Source organism: Arachis hypogaea, chromosome 11 (genome assembly GCF_003086295.3).
Source record: "Arachis hypogaea cultivar Tifrunner chromosome 11, arahy.Tifrunner.gnm2.J5K5, whole genome shotgun sequence".
Lineage (NCBI taxonomy): Eukaryota > Viridiplantae > Streptophyta > Magnoliopsida > Fabales > Fabaceae > Arachis > Arachis hypogaea.
This window is the reverse complement of record NC_092046.1, coordinates 55,967,679-55,974,350: the sequence shown is the minus strand read 5'-3', so window position 1 is coordinate 55,974,350 and position 6,672 is coordinate 55,967,679. Positions and strand designations below refer to the sequence as shown.

General features: G+C 37.0%; 1 non-coding gene across 1 annotated transcript; it reads left to right on the top strand.

The window, feature by feature from the left end:
* The first annotated feature begins 205 nt into the window (after positions 1–205).
* Positions 206–313, top strand: LOC112724946 (small nucleolar RNA R71). Its single transcript, XR_003164083.1, has one exon. It is a non-coding gene; the product is annotated as a small nucleolar RNA R71 (small nucleolar RNA).
* Positions 314–6,672: the final 6,359 nt, after the last annotated feature.

The window sequence follows — 6,672 nt, the reverse complement described above, 5'->3', positions numbered from 1 at the left end:
ACTCCTTTCTTCTGATTCGTCCCATTATTCACAGGGTTCCTTTCAGAAGTGTACATGAATTCGTTATTTCAACCATCTCAATGAGTTCCTGAGCTTCTACAGGCGTCTTCTTCAGATGAAGAGATCCTCCAGCAGAGCTGTCCAATGACATCTTGGACAGTTCAGACAGATCATCATAGAAGATACCTATGATGCTCCATTCAGAAAGCATATCAGAAGGACACCTTCTAATCAATTGCTTGTATCTTTCCCAAGCTTCATAGAGGGATTCACCTTCCTTCTGTCTGAAGGTTTGGACTTCCACTCTTAGCCTACTCAATTTTTGAGGTGGAAAGAATTTTGCCAGAAAAGCATTGACCAGCTTTTTCCAAGAATTCAGGCTTTCCTTAGGTTGTGAATCCAACCATATTCTAGCTCTGTCTCTTACAGCAAAGGGAAAAAGCATAAGCCTGTAGACCTCGGTATCAACCCCATTGGTCTTGACAGTGTCACAGATTTACAAGAATTCAGCCAAGAACTGATGAGGATCTTCTAATGGAAGTCCGTGAAACTTGCAATTCTGTTGCATTAGAGAAACTAATTGAGGCTTAAGCTCAAATTTGTTTGCTCCAATGGTAGGGATTGAGATGCTTCTCCCATAGAAGTTAGGAGTAGGTGTAGTAAAGTCACCAAGCACCTTCCTTACATTGTTGGCATTATTGTTGTTTTCGGCTGCCATGGCTTCTTCTTGTTTGAAAATTTCTATTAGGTCCTCTCCAGAGAGTTGTGCTTTAGCTTCTCTTAGCTTTCTCTTCAAGGTCCTTTCAGGTTCAGGATCAGCTTCAACAAGAATGCCTTTGTCCTTGCTCCTGCTCATATGAAAGAGAAGAGAACAAGAAAGTATGAAATCCTCTATGTCATAGTATAGAGATTCCTTGAGGTGTCAGAGGAAAAGATGAATGGAAGAAGGAGGTAGAGAGGAGAGAATTTGAACTTATCAAGAGAGAGTCCGAATTGCTGATAGTGGAGGAGTGTTAGTCCTTAAATAGAAAGATGTGAGAAGAGGGGAAGAATTTTCAAAAACAAATTAAAAAGATTTTGAAATAATTAAAAGAAATTTTGAAAAATTGATTGATAATTTTCGAAAATTAGAATTGAGAAAGTAGTTAAGTGATTTTGAAAAAGATTTTGATATTAGAAACCAAAAAGATATGATTGAAAATTATTTTGAAAAAGATGTGATTGAGAAGATATGATTGAGAAGATATGATTGAGAATCAAATTAAAAAAGAAAGTTTTAAAATTAAAGGTGATTACTTGACTAACAAGAAATCAAAAGATATGATTCTAGAATTTAAAATTTGATCCTTTCTTAATAAGCAAGTAACAACTTGAAATTTTTGAATTAAATCATTAATTGTAGCAAGGATTTTCGAAAATAGTAAAAAAAAAAAAAAGAAAATGGAAAGAAATTGATTTTGAAAAGATATGATTGAAAAGATATGATTTGAAAAAGATTTGATTTTGAAAAATTATGAAAATTTGAAAGAGATTTGAATTAAAAACAAAATCTTACCTCTTGTGCCATCCTGGCGTTAAACGCCCAAAATGGTATCCATTCTGGCGTTTAAATGCCAGTTTTCCTTTCTCACTGGGCGTTTTGAACGCCCAGCTTTTTCTGTGTAATTCCTCTGCTGCATGTTCTGAATCTTCAATTCTCTATATTATTGACTTGAAAAGACATAATTTTGAAAATTTTTTTAAATTTTTAATGATGAGAAACAATCAAACTGCAACTAATCATGGAAAACTAAGATTAAACAAACAATGTATGCAAGACACCAAACTTAAAAATTTTCATATTAGAGACACTAACAAATTGAGAATGCATATGAAAAATAACAAAACACACAAGACAAGAGAATTTAAAGATCAGAGCAAGGAAATCATCAAGAATAACTTGAAGATCAATGAAGAACATAATGCATGTAATTTTCGAAAATTAGAAGAATGAAGACATGCAATTGATACCAAACTTAAAATTAGACACTAGACTCAAACAAAAAACATTAAATATTTTTATTTTAAGATTTTATAAAATTTTTTGTGATTTTTCAAAAATTATATGGAAAAGAAAATAAAGAGATTCAAAATTTTTAATAAGAATTCCAGGAATCATGCAATTTTAGTCTAAAACTCCAGTCCAGGAATTAGACATGGCTTACTAGCCAGCAAAGCTTTCAGTGAAAGCTTCGGTCCAAAATACTAGACATGGCCAATGGCCAGCCAAGCTTTAGCAGATCATTACGTTCAACAGCCAATGGTGCACGAAATTGTGATCATCAATGGTGTCAACAACTTGGTATGCACAATTGTAATCTCAACTCTTTGTCACAACTCCGCACAACTAACCAGCAAGTGTACTGGGTCGTCCAAGTAATAAACCTTACGTGAGTAAGGGTCGATCCCATGGAGATTGTCGGCTTGAAGCAAGCTATGGTCATCTTGTAAATCTCAGTCAGGCGGATTCAAATGGTTATGGAGAATTGATAATTAAAAAATGAATAAAACATAAAATAGGATAGAGATACTTATGTAATTCATTGGTGAGAATTTCAGATAAGCGTATGAAGATGCTTTGTTCCTTCTGAATCTCTGCTTTCCTATTGCCTTCTTCCAATCATTCATACTCCTTTCCATGGCAAGCTTATGTTGGGTTTTACCGTTGTCAATGGCTACCTCCCGTCCTCTCAGTGAAAATGGTCCAAATGCGCTGTCACTGCACGGCTGGTGCGCAGAAATCGTGACGGTTCATTCCTTGGTAACGGCGCTAAAAACTTAATACGCACGTTCATAATCTTAGTTCTTTGTCACAACTTCGCACAACTAACCAGCAAGTGCACTGGGTCATCCAAGTAATAAACCTTACGTGAGTAAGGGTCGATCCCACGGAGATTGTCGGCTTGAAGCAAGCTATGGTCATCTTGCAAATCTCAGTCAGGTAGATTCATATGGTTATGGATATTTGATGATTAAAATATAATTAAAATATAAATAAAACATAAATTAAAGATATAGATACTTATGTAATTCATTGGTGAGAGTTTCAGATAAGCGTATGAAGATGCTTGTTCCTCCTGAACTCTGCTTTTCTATTGTCTTCATCTAATCATTCATACTCCTTTCTATGGCAAGCTGTATGTTAGGCGTCACCGTTGTCAATGGCTACATCCTGTCCTCTCAGTAAAAATGGTCCAATGCGCTGTCACTGCATGGCTAATCATCTGTAGATTCTCGATCATACTGGAATAGGATCCATTGATCCTTTTGCGTCTGTCACTACGCCCCAACACTCGCGAGTTTGAAGCTCGTCGCAGCCATCCCTTCCCAGATCCTACTCGGAATACCACAGATAAGGTTTAAACTTTCCGGATCTCAAGAATGGCCGTCTATAGATTCTAACTTATACCACGAAGACTCTGATTAAGGAATCCCAGAGATATTCATTCAATCTAAGGTAAAACGGAAGTGGTTGTCAGGCACGTGTTCATGGTTGGGAATGATGATGACTGTCACAATCATCACATTCATATTAAAGTGCGAATGAATATCTTAGAATCAGAATAAGCTTGAATTGAATAGAAAAACGATAGTACTTTGTATCAATTCATGAGGAACAGCAGAGCTCCACACCTCAATCTATGGTGTGTAGAAACTCTACCGTTGAAAATACATAAGAGCAAGGTCCAGGCATGGCCGAGTGGCCAGCCCCCATAAAGGTCTAAGATAGCATAAAACTAATCAAAGATGTCTAATACAATAGTAAAAGGTCCTATTTATATCAGACTAGTTACTAGGGTTTACAGAAATGAGTAAATGATGCAGAAATTCGCTTTTGGGGCCCACTTGGTTTGTGCTTGGGATGAGCATTGAGCTTTACACGTGTAGAGGCTTCTCTTGGAGTTGAACACCAGTTTGTAACCTGTTTCTGGCGTTTAACTCCACTTTGCAACCTGTTTCTGGCGTTTAACTCCAGAATGCAATATGGAACTGGCGTTGAACGCCAGTTTGCGTCATCTAAACTTGGGCAAAGTATGGACTATTATATATTTCTGGAAAGCCCTGGATGTCTACTTTCCAACGCTATTGAGAGCGTGCCATTTAGAGTTCTGTAGCTCCAGGAAATCCACTTTGAGTGCAGGGAGGTCAGAATCTAGCAGCATCTACAGTCCTTCTTCAACCTCTGAATCTGATTTTTTGCTCAAGTCCCTCAATTTCAGCCAGAAAATACCTGAAATCACAAAAAAACACACAAACTCATAGTAAAGTCCAAAAATGTGATTTTTTATTAAAAACTAATAAAAATATACTAAAAACTAACTAAATCATACTAAAAACTATGTAAAAATAATGCCAAAAAGCGTATAAATTATCCGCTCATCACAACACCAAACTTAAATTGTTGCTTGTCCCCAAGCAACTAAAAATCAAATAGGATAAAAAGAAAAGAATATACTATGAATTTTTGCCTCATGAATAGTTTTGGCATCTCACTTTATCCCTTGAAGTTCAGAATGATTGGCATCTATAGGAACTTAGAATTCAGATAGTGTTATTGATTTTCCTAGTTCAGTATGTTGATTCTTGAACACAGCTACTTTATGAGTCTTGGCCGTGGCCCTAAGCACTTTGTTTTCCAATATTACCACCGGATACATAAATGCCACAGACACATAACTGGGTGAACCTTTTCAGATTGTGACTCAGCTTTGCTAGAGTCCCCAATTAGAGGTGTCCAGGTTCTTAAGCACACTCTTCTTTTTGCTTTGGAACTCGACTTTAACCGCTCAGTCTCAAGTTTTCACTTGACACCTTCACGCCACAAGCACATGGATAGGGACAGCTTGGTTTAGCCGCTTAGGCCAGGATTTTATTCCTTTAGGCCCTCCTATCCACTGATGCTAAAAGCCTTGGATCCTTTTTGCCCTTGCCTTTTGGTTTTAAGGGTTATTGGCTTTTTGCTCTTGCCTTTTGGTTTAAAGAGCTTTTGACTTTTTCTGCTTGCTTTTTCTTTTTCTTTTTCTTTTTATTTTTTTCGCTATTTTTTTTCTTTTCCTTTTTTTTCGCATTTTTTTTCTCTGCAAGCTTTGTTCTTCACTGCTTTTTCTTGCTTCAAGAATCAATTTTATGATTTTTCAGATTATCAAATAACATGTCTCCTTTTCATCATTCTTTCAAGAGCCAACATATTTAACATTCATAAACAACAAATTCAAAAGACATATGCACTGTTCAAGCATTCATTCAGAAAACAAAAAGTATTGTCACCACATCAAAATAATTAAACTAGTTTCAAGGATGAATTCGAAACCATGTACTTCTTGTTCTTTTGTAATTAAAATATTTTTCATTTAAGAGAGGTGATGGATTTATAGGGCATTCATAACTTTAAGGCATAGACACTTAGACACTAGTGATCATATAGTAAAGACATAAACATAAATAAAATATAAAGCTCAAAAATAAAAAAACAGTAAAATAAATAGACAAGGAGATTAAGGAATGAGTCCACCTTAGTGAGGATGGCGTCTTCCTCTTCTTGAAGAACCAATGGTGCTTTTGAGCTCCTCTATGTCTCTTCCTTGTCTTTGTTGCTCCTCCCTCATAGCTCTTTGATCTTCTCTTATTTCATGAAGGATGATGGAGTGCTCTTGATGCTCCACCCTTAGTTGTCCCATGTTGGAACTTAATTCTCCTAGGGAGGTGCTAATTTGCTCCCAATAGTTTTATGGAGGAAAGTGCATCCCCTGAGGCATCTCAGGGATTTCATGATGAGGAATTTCCTCATGCTCTTGTTGAGGTCCATGATCTCTTGTTTGCTCCATCCTTTTCTTAGTGATGGGCTTGTCCTCTTCAATGAGGATGTCTCTGGCCTTAGGTGCCCTAGATGGTTATGGAAAAATAAAAAGCAATGCTTTTACCACACCAAACTTAGAAGGTTTTCTCGTCTTCGAGCAAAAGAAGAAAGAAGTGAGTAGAAGAAGAAGAAAATGGAGGAGATGGAGATGTGTGAATGGTTCGGTCAAAGGGGTTTTAGGTGGTTATGATGTGTGAAAAGGAAGGAGTGATGGTTTGAATTTAAGTGGGTGGGTATAGGTGGGTTGTATGATGGTTTTGGAGGAGTAATTGAGGTGATTGGTGGAGGTTAATTGAGGAAGAATGTTATGAAAAGGTGTGAAGATGAGAGAAGAAGTGGTAGGGATCCTGTGGGGTCCACAGTTCCAGTGGGGCCAAGGACTTAACATCCCTGCTCCAATTAGGCATGCAAAACGTCCTTGCTGTGCAATCCTGGCGTTTAACGCCAAATTGCTGCTTGTTTCTGGCGTTAAACGCCAGCTTGGTGCTTGTTTTTGGCGTTAAACGCCAGACAGATGCTTGTTTCTGGTGTTTAAATGCCAGACTTCTCTCCTCCAGGGTGTGCTATTTTCAATGCTGTTTTTCATTCTGTTATTGATTTTTCAATAGTTTTTGTGACTCCACATGATCATCAACCTACTAAAACACGAAATAACAAAAGAAAAATAAAATAGATATAATTAAATAACATTGGGTTGCCTCCCAATAAGTGCTTCTTTAACGTCAATAGCTTGACAGTGAGCTCTCATGGAGCCTCACAGATGTTCAGAGCATTGT